We start from the raw sequence: 14,391 nt of genomic DNA, 5'->3' as shown, positions 1-14,391 counted from the left end.
AAAAAAAAAAACCCGCTGTATATTTCCTCAAACTAATACTATGGAGCTGCAATCATTCTACCGGACACTGCCTTCTAGATAAAGACATGCAATGGTGCATCACAGCATGAATGATTTTAGTTTCTTTTTTAATTTGATCTCATATGTCAGTTTTGCAGTTCCTCTCCCAGGTGTTATCACGTTCCAGAGATTTCAATGACATGAATTAAAGCATCACAGCTGGGCCACAATGCTTGTAAATGGTGGAAACTTCATTTCTCATCCGAGGGCTGTCAGCTCTCAGCCCTCTTTTTCTATAGAAATCCCAGACTCCTAAATTTCTCCTGAATGTTGATTTTCAAAATGCTCCAGAATATTTTATTGCCCATAAAGCATAAGTTTTCATTTTACTTTCAGTTACAACAAAAATATATACATAAGGCAGGGGGCTTTTGTAAAAATGCTACAGACATATGCTACAAACTTATCAGAAAACAGCAGGACTATAGCTCCAGGGGTGTGATGTGTAAGTGGAGTGAGACAGATAAAGCACTCCAGACCAAACGGAACTAAGGCCAGTTAGTGCAAAAGAGAGTTTAGAAGGAGAGTGGGGAATTTTAGCACAAAGAGCTACACACCTTTTCACAAGCATACTTGTGTTTGGGTCTGTGTGTGTGTCTAAGTGTATGCAGGTGCATGTGTGTGTGTTACGTGTGTGTGTGCACTTTTTATTTTTCATCTCTACTTAGCCATATCAGAGATTACTAAAGTTTCTAATTAGGAAGAACTCTTGGAGAAAGGGCAGGGAAAGAGAGTTGCCTATAACAGTGGTCACTGATCAGTACACTTAAAAATGGTAAAGATGCTAAATTATATATGTATGTTTTACCTTAATAAAATTTTTTTTTAAAAGATACTGGCTTAGGATACTTCCTTGGGTTGCAGAATCTTGCCCACCAAGGCCAATGTGTCTGTGGTCAGTCCTGGGATAGGCGCTACTGGTGCCCACCCATGCCTTTGACCTTGTCAGCTCAGTGCCTGCTCTCTCACCTTCCTACTCCCAGCACCTGAATTTCCTCACCTCAGGGTTTTCTGTGGTCTCTAGTGCCCACTTTGCTCTTGGAGGTGGAAGAGGATAGAGTGCCAGGCAACAGTGCCCTCCTTTGAGCAGCCCACATACGAAGGCGGACGGAGTTGGTGCATAAATACTCCCACTCCCTTGCCCCACAAGTGGCACGATCCCTGTGTGTGTTCCACACTAGCTTCCTCCTACAGTTAGTTTACACTCATTCCAAATGGGATTACACGCCTGTCACCCAGACGGTAATGTGCTTCATAAATGCACCGTTTACTGACTGCTTTTCTTCACTCCCCTTTGACCCTGCCCTTCTCCTCTCAAACAAACTGTTTGCACACAAATCCTTGTCTTAAGGTCAGATTCTGGAGGAAATCAAAGACTCAAGTTGCATACAACATTCTGCTTTTATTTCAATATCTAAGACCGGTAAAAAAGGGTTTATTCTCTTACATGAGTACATGGGAATGATTCAGTGTCTTTATGTAATAAATTCTTTAAATTCCTAACATATGATCTCCCTCTTCATACCGTCTTACATTTCTTAAGGATATCCATTTTTAGTATTGCTTTTTATTGTTGCTTTCTTTATTGGGATGTTAAAAAAATGCTTTACAGTATTACCCTTTCTAGTCATAGATTTTTAGATCATTTTAGGTGTATAAACCTCTCCCCAGTTTTCATTTTTTTGATTAGCAAATTGAGGGCCCTAAAAGAGAAATGGTTTGAATAGGTTCCCAGCACAAACAAGTGCTGAAATTCAGCTGTTTAACTCTTCCTTTGCTCCTTCCCTGCTATGCTGGCATCCCATCATGTGACTGCCAGGCTGTGGAAAGCACATTGCAGAGACCATATCCTTCTCTCTGCCTATCACTGTGGTTCTAAATGCTACATCCACAAGGTTTAAATAGTAAGATTCTCATCATATTTATTATGGGACATATCTTATAGAGCATTGTTTTGATTTAATAGCATTTTAATTTAGTAATTTAAAGTATTTGGAAAAGTGGATGGAGCAAGGTGGCAGACCAGAATAATCATTCAGCTGAGAGCTTCTGGAATGACTGGAGAAAAAGAGAGAACCCAGCTGTACCTGGCATAGGGACTTTACCCAAAGTCACAGCCAGGAGGTGGTGAGCTGGATACAGCCTATGATCCGGAGAGTGGAAATCTGATGAATTAGGCAAGTGATTGTGACCAGCTGGGACTGACTGCCCCCCCTTCCCCAGAGGTCCAGGACAGGAGGAAGCCCTTCTGGAGTTTTCAGTTGTTAGAGGAAGCTACGCATTGAGTTGAAAGCTTGGAAGAGTGGGCTGACTTGAACATTATACAGCAACCAGATACAAATGCTAGTTGGAGTGGATTTGACAGAGGTTTAGTGGTTGGCAAGGTTGCCATTGTGGGAAGGTAGTGAGGTCTTAGCAGGGGCTTAAAGCATGGCTGTCTTAATTCTACCTGCTGGGATCAGAACTCCACTCGTGGGACAGGCTGACTGAGGGACTCCATCACCCCATGGGAACTGGAGTCAGGGGGCACTGTGAGACCCTGAAGGATTCTTGTGAGCTTTAAGATCCCAACCTGGCAGGGTCTGAATGCTAAGGAAACAACAGGCAATAACCAAAGGCACCTAAGTTTAGAACTATAGAGGTTGCTGGCTGTGCTCTTTGTCTCCTACAAAAACTACTACACCACCTAGTGTCCTGGAGACATATTGCAATGTTTCATCAAGAGCAAGGACATCTGTTTGAAGCAAAGAAGGCAGTGAGAAGCAAAAAGGAGGATAAGGAGGTGAACAAGGAGAAAGAATACTTGAGGAAGAACCAACAGAAAACTCACGCAACATGAAAAACCAAACAGAGGAACTCCTCCAAGGGACCATGAGGCAGCTACTGCAGAAGATTTCACATGTAAAGAATTAATGGATTTGACAGAAAGGGAACTTAAAATATGGGTAAGGTCAATAAAAGGAATGGACAAGAAAATGGAAAGACACAACCAAAAGTTGGACAAGAGATACATAGAATATAGAATGGATATGGCAGAGCTTAAGAAAATGAAGCAGACAACCAGGGCATGTAAAGATGCAGTAGAAAGTGTCAAAAAATAGGTTAGACCAGAAAGAAAGAACCTCAGAGTTAGAGGATAAAGTTTTTAAGTTAACTCAGGGTTAAAGAGGCAGAAAAGAAGAAACAGAAAGCAGAACAGGCACTTAGAGGACCATGCAACTTCATGAAGCATTCAAACACATAAATAAAGGGGAAGAAAATTGACCCAAAGGAATGGAAGCCTTATTGCAGACTATCATAAATGAAAACTTCCCAAGTTTTACTAAAGACCCTGACTCACTCCTTTCAGATGGATATCAAACCCTGAGTCATCTCAACTCAAACAGAGCCTCTCCATGACAGTGTAATGAACCTGTCCAAAGTCAAGATGAAATAAAAAATTCTGCAAGCAGCCAGGAGTAAGCGGCAACTGACCTATAAAGGCAGAGCCATTAGGATGACAGCAGAACTTTCAACTGAAATATTCTGAGGCAGAAGAGCATGGTCATCCACCTTCACATTCTTAAAGCAATTTTCAACCCAGAATTCTGTTAAACTAAGCTTCAAAATTGATGGAAAAATCAATAAAATCTTTGCTGATGTACAAGAACTGAGGAAAGTTACCACAACTCTACAGAAAATATTTAGGCCTATTTTCAACACTGACCATCACAATGGACCCATAAGGTAAAGGTCAAAACTTAGCTTCCATAATGGCACAAAGACTAAAACTTCACAACAGACTTTCACAAAATAAGATGAATAGAACTCCATCACAGTTATCAATTCTCTCAATAAATGTCAATGGACTGAATTCACAACTGAAGAGGTACAGGCTGGCTAAGTGGATAAAAAGGTACAAACCATCCAGAAGACATATCTAGCCTTGAAGGACAAATCAAGACTCAGGGTTAAGGAATGGAAAATAGTATTTCAAGCAAATGGAAATCAGAAGATTGGAGGGGTTGCAATCTTATTTTCAGATACAAGCAGATTTAAAACAACTAAAGTTAAGAAGGACAAAGATGGACACTTTATATTGGTCAAAGGAACCAGTATACATACAACAAGAAGACATTTCAGCTTTAAATATTTATGCACTCAACTTAAATGCTCCCAGATTCATGAAACAGACCTTGATGAATCTGAGCAATATAAAATCCCATAACACCATAATAGTCAGGAACTTTAATACCCCTCTGACCCAACTAGACAGGTCCTCTTAACAGAAACTAAACAAAGATACAAAGAACTTAAATGTGACCCTAGAACAAATGGGATTAATAGGCACATACAGAACACACCATCCCAAAGCTAAAGGATATACATTTTTTTCTCATCAGCACATGGTACATAGTCCAAAATAAACCACATCCTAGGCTATAAATCACACCTCAAGAAAATTAAAAGAATAGAAATTATACCTTCAGACCACAAGGTGAAAAAGGTGGAACTCAACTCCAACAAAAAAGTTCATCTACACAAAAGACTTGGAAATTAAACAATGTTATGTTGAATGGTAGTTGGGTTCAGGAAGGGATACAAGAGGAAATCGTTAAATTCCTCAAATGTAACAACAATGAAGACACAAGTTACCAAAACCTGAGGGATACAGCAAAAGCAGTATTAAGAAGAAAATTTATCACAATAGATGCCTACATTAAAAAAACAGAAAGAGAGCACATCAACAAATTTATGAACCATCTTATGGAATTGGAAAAAGAAGAACAATCTAAACCCAAATGGAGCAGAAGAAAAGAAATAACTAAAATTAAATCAGAGATTAATGAAATTGAAAACAAAAGAATCATTCAGAAAACCTACAAACAAAATGTTGCTTTTTTGAAAAAATAAAATTGATAAACTTTTGGTCAGATTAACTAGAAACAGAAAAATAAAATCTCTAATAAACTCAATTAGAAATGATAAAGGGACATCAGAAGACATCATCTCTGAGTACTACAAGAGGCTCTATGCCCAGAAATTTGACAAAGTGGAGAAAATGGATCCATACCTGAAATCATACCCACTCCCTAGACTTAATCAAGAAGAAATAGATCTCTTGAACAGACGCATGTCAAGAACTAAGATCAAAGAAACAACAAAAAACTCCCAACAAAAAAATGCCCTGGTCCAGATGGCTTCAGACCAGAATTTTAGAAACCTTCAAAGAATAGTTTATACCCATACTGCAGAAAATATTCCAAAAAATTGAGAAAGAAGGAATCTTCCCCAACACATTCTATGAGCCAAACGTCATCCTGATACCAAAACCAGGAAAAGACCCAACTAAAAATGAGAACTTCAGACCAATTTCACTAATGAATGTAGATGCAAAAATTCTCAACAAAACCCTAGCCAATAGATTTTAGCTACACATTAAAAAAATCATTCATCATGATCAAGTAGGTTTCATCTCAGGGATACAGGGCTGGTTTAACACAGGCAAGTCCATAAATGTAATTCACTTTATCAACAAAAGCAAAAACAAAGACCACAAGATTCTCCCAATAAATGCAGAAAAAGCATTTGATCAAATTCAGCACCCTTTTCTAATTAGAACACTTAAGAATATAGGAGTAGGTGGCACATTTCTTAATCTGATCAAAGCCATCTCTGACAAACCCACAGCTAATATTATACTGAATGGATTAAAACTGAAAACTTTTCCATTAGAACTGGAACTTGTCTGGTTCTTTGTCTGATAGTCCTCTATCGCCTCTACTTTTCAGCATAGTACTGGAAGTTCTAGCCAATACAATTAGGCAAGAGAAGGAAATAAAGGGCATCCAAAAGGGAGCAGAGGAGGTCAAACTCTTGCTCTTTGCTTACAATATGATCTTATACTTAGAGATTCCCAAAGACTCAACCTCAAGACTCCTGGAAGTGATCAAAAAGTACAGCAATGTTTCAGTGTATTAAATCAATGTCCGCAAATCAGTAGCCTTTATATATGCCAATAATAGCCAAGAGGAGAAGCTACTCAAGGACACAATTCCCTTCATAGTAGCTTTAAAAAAAATGAAATACCTAGAAATATACACAACAAAAGAAGTGAAGGACCTCTACAAGGAAAATAATAAAACCCTAAGGAAGAACATACTATGTTCAAGGCTGGTAAGAATCAACATTGTGGAAATGTCTATGTTACACAAAGTAATCTACTGATTCAATGCAATTCCCATTAAAATACTATCAGCATACTTTCAAGATTTGGAAAAAACAATTCTTCGTTTTGTATGGAAAGACAAGAAAGCCCATATAGCTGAGGCAATTCTCAGTAATAAAAAACGTCAGGGGTGTCACCCTAGCAGACTTTCGGCTGTAGTACAAGTCCAGAGTGATCAAAACAGCATGGTATTGGCACAAAAATAGAGACCTTGACATTTGGAACTGAATAGAAAACCATGAGATGAAACTAACATCTTACAACCACTTGATCTTTGATAAACCAAACAAGAAGATACACTGGAGAAAAGAATCCCTACTCAACATATGGTGCTGGGAGAACCGGATGACCACATGGGAAAGACTAAAACTGGACCCATACCTCTCACTACTTACAAAAATTGATTCAAGATGATAAAAGATTTAAATTTAAGGCAGGAAACAATAAAAATCCTAAAGTGTGGGGAAAACACTTGAAGTTATCAGCCTGGGGAGAGGTTTTATGAAGAAGACTTCCATGGCGATTTCAACAACAAAAACAAACAAATGGGACTTAATTAAATTGAAAAGCTTCTGCACAGCTAAGGAAACAACAACCAAAGCAAACAGACAACCTTCAGAATGGGAAAAGATATTTGCATTTTATGAACTGGACAAAAGCTTGACAACTAAGATCTATAGAGAACTCAAATTATCAACAACAAAAAAAGACCCAACAATCCCATATATCACTGGACAAGAGAAATGAATAGAGCCTTCTCTAAAGAAAATAGATGAATGGCTAACAAACATATGTAAAAATGCTTATTACCCCTAATCATCAGCGAAATGCAAATCAAAACCACCCTGAGATATCACCTAACCCCAGTCAGAATATCTCACATCACAAAGTCTCAAAGCAGCTGATCCTGTTGTGGATGTGAAGAGAAGGGAACACTTTTCCACTACTAGTGAGACTGTAAACTAATATAACCTTTTTGGAAGGAAGTATGGAGAATCTTCAAAGAACTCAAATTAGACCTCCCATCAATGCTATTACTAGGCTTCAACCAAGAAGAAATAAAATCCTTTTATCTTAAGAACATTTGCATTAGACTGTTTATGGCAGCTCAATTTACAATTGTTAAAATGTAGAAACAGCCTAAATGCCCACCAACCCAGGAATGGATTAACAAGCTGTGGTATATGTATACCATGGAATATTATTCAGCCATTAAAAAAATTGGAGACTTTACATCTTTTGTATTAACCTGGATGGAGATGGAACACATTCTTAATAAAGCATCACCAGAAAGGAGAAGCAAGAATCCAGTGTACTCAATTCTAATATGAAGGCAGTAGACGACTAATACAAGGGGAGGGGGGAGGGGAATGAAAGATAAGGGGAGGAGTGAGGGGGCTGGGGGGTCACAGTGTATGGCACACCTCTGGGGGTGGGACACAATTGTAAGAGGGACTTCATCTAACAAGTGCAATCAGTGTAATGCAATTGCAAGTGCAATCTTTGTACCCTCAATGAATCCCAAACAATAAAAACAAATACATAAATAAATAAAATAAAATAATTAAAAAATAATAATAATTTTAAATAATGATAATAAATAATTAAATAATAAATAATTAAAAAATAAAAACAAGGAAACAAAAGGCCATAACAATAGGGAGAAAAGGTAGAAATTAATATGTCTACTAATAAACAGACCTATTTGGGGTGGGTATGTAATATTTGCATAGCAAACTCAGTGAGTGGGTAGCATTGTGGCTATGTTGTATATAGGTCAGTCAAAATTTAAAGGCTTTTGTCCGTATTAACTAAAAACACCATTAAAATTGCCAAAAAAATTTCCTTTTTTTTTTTTTTTACCCCAGTTGGATCAGTTATACTTCTTAAAATATTAACAAAAATCTTAGAAACTGTGAACCTCTAAGTAAGTGCATATCATAACACTAGGCAAAACAGACATGACATAAATAAATTTAATAAATAAAAAATAGTTTCTCATTGGCATTAAATATTTACTTCTTTTTTATTCTGTGCCTTCCCCACTAAAATATCAGATCCAATGGTCAGGGGATATCCTGAGCCTCAGCCAGGCCCCGCCTGACACTGAATAAATGAAGTTACACATTAATTAAACTCTAAAGATTAACTCCCCTTACTTATTTGGTATATTCCTTAGTCACTAGGTACACTGCATGGTCACCAGGCTGTCCAACTTCTTGTCCGTTCTCTATGTTGTCATCAGAATACAAAGTTGATTATGTATAACAACATCTAATGACATTGGCAATGCAATGATGGATTTAAAACCACCTGCTAAGCCCGTGTGGTCCTCTGGACCCTCTTCCAGCAATTTGCTTCCATCTATTTGGGGCACCTTTCTGCACTGTGCTGCAATCTTTGCTTGTGTTCCTTTACTTTCCTCTTCATTTAGAATCCCTTTATGAGATGAATTGAAATTGATTTCATTTATCCATAGTTCTTAGAAATTAGTAGGTATTGGATATATATGTGTTGAATAAATGACTAACTGGATGAGTATTGTATATATGTTTAAGAAAGAAAAATAACAGGGTAGTGTGGGCAGAGGTTAGAAAATGTGTTTCTCTTGTGTTGCCTGAAAGATGTTTATATTATTATAGCATTAATTATAAGGACAAAATTAATTATAAAGATGAAGCATGGGGCGGAGCCTGTGGCTTAAAGGAGTAGGGCGCCAGCCCCAATATGCCAGAGGTGGTGGGTTCAAACCCAGCCCTGGCCAAAAACTGCAAAAAAAAAAAAAAAGAAGCATGTTTGGGGTGTCCATAAAGTTCGTGTGTAATTTTAAATTCCACTATTTTAAACTACATGTGAACTTCATTGCTACCCTGCACATAGATGTACACCGCCCTTCCTCCCCAGTGTGGATTCTGTGGTTTTAAAAAGAAGGTCAAAGGATAAACATAGGAGCAATTTAAGCCTGAGGTCTGGAAGAATATACAACTATTCGATATTTGTGGCCCTGGGAAAAAACTTTAAAGAACAGAAAATAAATTCTTCATATCGAGTTTTAGCCTTTCTTCCATTTTCCTATTGCCAGTGATTGTGTGAAGCTTTTTTTTTTTGTTAAAGAGGGCACTACCTTATTTTCCTCCTGTGGGCTAATCTTAAACTTGATAGGAGTTATGTGTGAACGCCAAGAAAACCTCCATCAGAGGGAAAATAGTGTCCAATTTTGCGGTTAATCTTCAGGGGAAGATCAGGAATAAATATGTTCCATTACCTTTTAGACTGGATCAAAGTGATTAAAAAGATGTATCGCTTCATTTGCTGGGAGGTCATACACTTTATTACCGAACTGTTTAATGTAAGTCTTGTATAATTTCTAAAAGTGTAGTTATATTTATGATGTTTACAAGACTCGGAAAAGTGTTTTGCTTCCTTTTTGTTAATCTCACTGTCTATTAAATGTTTGGAAAATAGATGCAAAAATCTACTGAAATAAATTATGAAGTTATCCCCTCTTTTCCACTTAATGAGAAATATATTACTTGCCTTTTTCTAAAGCATACTAGACAAACCTATGTATCTCCTTTCCATTTAAGGCTAGAAAAACGAATTCGTTATATAGTTCTAAAATTTTCAAACAGAATTTCATTTATCTCTTAAAAGGAAGCTGAACTTTTGAATATTTGTGCCAAAAACATTAACATAAGTTATTCTACTAAGCGTTCCTGCACCATCAACTAAAAGAAGTTTAGCTGAACCTAACCTAATCCTAGAATACGCAACCCTTCTAAGACAAAACTGCTTGCATTCTGACAATCATCTATTCCTCTTCCTCGAAAAAATTCATATCCTTTGCTTGTTTTGCTTTTCTTTTTATTTTTCTTTCATAAGAAAATGCGGTATAGCTGCAACCATGGTAACAGTTGCCAGGAGACAATTAGCCAGCCCTCTCTAACTTCGCCAATTCCCTTCACGTTAGTCTGACTAGGCTGTGAAGGTGTTTCTATTTTCAATGAAAGCAACAATCTTAGTGCACCACGATGGGGCTTGCACATTCAAATCGATTCCAGCTAAAGTAATATTAAAGGAGTAAAATTCACCTTCTTAGCATATCCTCCTGTCTTTTGAGTTTCTTCTTACTTTGTTGTAGATTCTGACCCAGCAAAGCTTGATATGCGTGGGGAGGTTTGTCAAGACGAGATAGCAGCGGCCTCCGTTGGCCCCGCAGTGCGGGCGCTGGCGGATCAGACTCCTGCGCTGTAGCAATTTCTTTGAGCGCCTGCTTTGTTCCCGATTATCTCACTCATTATTACTCTAATACATGGAAATGGAACTCGAGTGCTTTCCTCAGACTATTTAACAAACTCCAGAAAATGTAGATTTTTCATATTCTTTGGGAAGTGAGATTCTGGATAGAAAGCTTCCCGGGATACCGGGGGCTGACGCCGGGCACCTCATCGCCCCTGGGCTCTTCCTCTAGACACGCGCGAGAAGCACCTGCGGCTGCCCCTGCAAGGCGTCCATTAGACTCGGACTTACTCAACAGGTATTTCTTGATCCCCTATCAAGTCACTGGCGGATATATGGTAAACGATACATACAAACTCCATCCTGTTAGAGATGAGATTTTCATAGCAAAGATGATCCCAGACGGGTGTAACACAAGTAATCTGCTCCCTCCAAGCTTCGCTGCCTACTGCACGTTCCAGTGTCCGCCTTGTCCACGTCTAACCTGGATCACCGAGAACTCGTCTCCACTTCTGAGGATTTTCACACCTCGCTGCCTTTGCAATTCTTTCTGTCTTGAAATGCCCTTACCCTTTGTCTCTGGCTGGGAAAATCCGGTTTTTAATTTAAAAGAAAATCCATTTTTTTAAAAAAAAAATCCATTTTTAATTTAAATGTCTCTTTTCTCTGTGAAACATTCCTACCTTGATTGTACTCAGGCCCCTTATCTTCCGGACTCTTGGTACATTTTGTAATATTTCTCTTTCTGAGGCCATCAGATTATCTTATAATTATGTATTTGTGTTTTTGAGTATCCAGCTTTAGAGTGAGCATTTTTTTTTTTAAATTATTCATTTATTATATTGAGATGGAGTCTCACTGTGTTACCCCCATTAGTGTGCTGTGGCATTGTAGCTCACAGCAACCTCAAACTCTTGGGCTCAAGCAATACTCTTGTCTCAGTCTCCCAAGTAGATGGACTACCCCTACTGGGTATGGACTGCAACACCTGGATATTTTTAGAGATTGGTCCAGCTCTTGCTCACGCTGGTCTTGAACTCTTAAGCTCAGGTAATCCACCTGTCTCAGCCTCCCAGAGCATTACGATTACAGGTGTGAGCCACCGTGCCTGGTCATAGTGTAAGCCTTCTTGGTGTCGGGACCGTGACCTGCTCATCTTTGCACTCCCAGCAGTGCCTGGGAGGGTGCCTGGCATAGATGTTTAGTAGATGTTGAGTGAAGTGTCAAGGTGAGGTGTCAAGTGCCGGGCTGTGCTGCCTACTGTTGTTGGCTGGCTCCTGTTTGAGAAAGGTTGCTGCTTGGTCCTTCCACATACGACCCAGATAATCAAATCTAATATCTCCAGTTCTCAAATCTCCCTGGAGGGGCGTCTCCTCCTTATAACTATAGCTGACTTTCCTCTTCTTTCTGTGTTTCTTTTGTTTCATTCTTTTTTTGTTGTTATTATTTTTGTTGTTTTTGGTTTTTTTCTTCCTCAGTTTGAAAGCGTAGACCTTCTAGCCATTACTGGTAACTAAGACTTCCTTTCCTTTTAGGCAATGACACAGCCACTTCCTGTAGGCCTTTGGCTCCTTTTATTACTTTATTCCGTGTTAGAGAATTTGGAGGAATAAGAGTGAACCTGCTAGAGTTCCAGATTTGGTACAATTCCTGATGCGTGAGGATTGTAAAAATTTATAAACACAGACTCCAGATAAATAGGGTTTATTTTTTAAACAGTGTTGCCACACATTTGACACTTTGCCAGAAACTCTGCCTGGGACCTGACATCTACTTGGGTCGTACTGGACACAGTAGGGAGCCGTGGGCATGGAATAACTTAGCTGGGGACTACTCCACATCTCACCTACTCTGTTCATCTTTATGTTTGTGAGGAATTTTCCTCTCTTTCTAATTGATCTTGCCCCAAGGCAGAATTATTGGTTTCCTTTGCTCATGCAACAAGCCTCTGAGAGGTCAATCAGAGCTTTTAGGCTTTTTTGATTGATTTGCAAACAGTATGGGAAGGTCACTGGTTTTGCCAGCTGTGTGAGATTCACATTTAATGGGATACTGAATTTTCCTTTCATACAATGACAGTGGCAACCCTGCTAAAAAGGGTGCCAATTAATTAAATCTGAGGTGTGAGATAAAGAGGCAGCTTGAGCCAACATAGAGCCATTTTCCTCCATCCTTTTGTTAGATATTATTTCATACTGTAAGGTCGGTCCTTACTGTCCTCTCCTGAAAAATGCTTGGTTAGACTCCTTAAATATATCGATGGCGTGCCCTCGGGCCAACATAGGGCCCTCTGTCTCCTGCCTTTGATATCTTATCCACTTAATAAGAACTGGCATTAACTGTGAACCCCCAGGCAGTGTGAGATCCTTGACAACTTTCTATGTGCTTCATTTCTAAGAAAATAATAGTGGGATTTTGGGAAACCCTTTCGGTTTAGTTAGCTGGATAGAGTTATTAACTACAACAGAAAATGTATCTGTTTTGCTTAGTACTTTATTTTCAGCAAAGCATCAGGCCTGACTGCACACACGCACATGCCCACACGTCGTACTGCACAGACATATATACACATACACACATGTACACGCTCACATACACACGTGTACATGCTCACACACACGTGTACACGCACACACACACGTGTACACGCTCACACACACACGTGTACATGCACACACACACACGTATTGCTTCAGGCTCAAATACTCTATCCGAAAGACCTCACTAGAAATAGAATAACTGACTTTTAGAGTGAGCAGGGTTTTCCAAGATCATCTCAGCCCAATTCTCCTTATTTAAAGTGAGGAGGAGATGAATCTGTGAAAATAAATAGAATTTAAAAGCTGCCGGAACCCCTGACCATTTAAGCCTTGAATGAGACACAACTGTGACCTGAACCATCGGTCATCACAACTTCTGCTTCTCAAACTATAGATAATAAAGTCTGCTGTTTCATTTTTCTTTTTATACAATGACTAGAGAGAACTAAATGACATTTGTGACGAAAATTTCCTGGGTCCTTAATTCATGAGTCTTGTCATAGACCGATTTTCCCTTTGTGGCCCTGCTTTGCTTTGACTGGTTGATACAAAACCCTTGACTGTTAGACTGTCTGTGAAAATAAAAAAGTTAAATGGACCCTTCCAAAAAGAAATACTGACTATGGCCCGTGAACCTGCTGGAACTGTGCGGCGCCTGCAGGGATGACTCTGCAGTCCTGCTGGAAGTGCCTGTGTCTGTCTGTAGGAACGAGACCTCAGCTTCCCTGCTCTGCAAGGCCGGGAAGTTGGTGCTTCTTTTGGAGTTGGTGCTTCCCTGAAGGTTATTCTCAAATTCTGTGCTTTAATAAATTCTCTTTAAATTAGATCCTGATCCTTTAGGTTAAGGTGACAAATCATGGGTGTTAAGGGATTCCATTTACTTTTAAAAAAAGAAACAATTGAAGATTTCTTATCCATCTCTCAGATAGTGAAAATATTCATTTTTTGGAACCATCATAATTTGGGGGATATAGTCAAGTGATCAAAAAAAGAGAAGACAGACAAGCTGTCCTACTGTCCACCTTGATTCTCTTCCCGAGGACCGGAGCTGGACGCTCAACAGAGGAGGATTTCACTAATCACAGGAACACACAAATCTAGCTCCAGGACCCTGGGCTTTTTCCATAGTGGACTAAAATGTGTGAGCAACCACCAGCGTTAAGTGTTATTTTCCCCAAATAACGTTATGCCAGAAAACTAGGTAAGATCGGGTCTGCTGCTGCTTTTTTGTTAGGAGATTAAGTGAGAGCGCGCCACTCCAAAGTTTAATTGATAAGGTATGAAGTAGAGTCCTCGGGGACTCTGCAAGTAATCAAGTCCAGAATGTAAAATTAGCCAATGTGT

At 39.0% G+C, this 14,391-nt stretch overlaps 1 protein-coding gene across 3 annotated transcripts in view; it reads right to left on the bottom strand.

The window, feature by feature from the left end:
• GRIA4 (glutamate ionotropic receptor AMPA type subunit 4) overlaps positions 1 to 14,391 on the bottom strand; it is a 398,719-nt gene that overhangs the window by 92,138 nt on the left and 292,190 nt on the right. The window lies entirely within an intron of this gene.

The sequence above is a fragment of the Otolemur garnettii genome, unplaced genomic scaffold (genome assembly GCF_000181295.1).
Source record: "Otolemur garnettii isolate 467f Iridium unplaced genomic scaffold, OtoGar3 scaffold00200, whole genome shotgun sequence".
Lineage (NCBI taxonomy): Eukaryota > Metazoa > Chordata > Mammalia > Primates > Galagidae > Otolemur > Otolemur garnettii.
The sequence above is the reverse complement of the archived record's forward strand: the minus strand, read 5'-3'. Positions and strand labels throughout refer to the sequence as shown.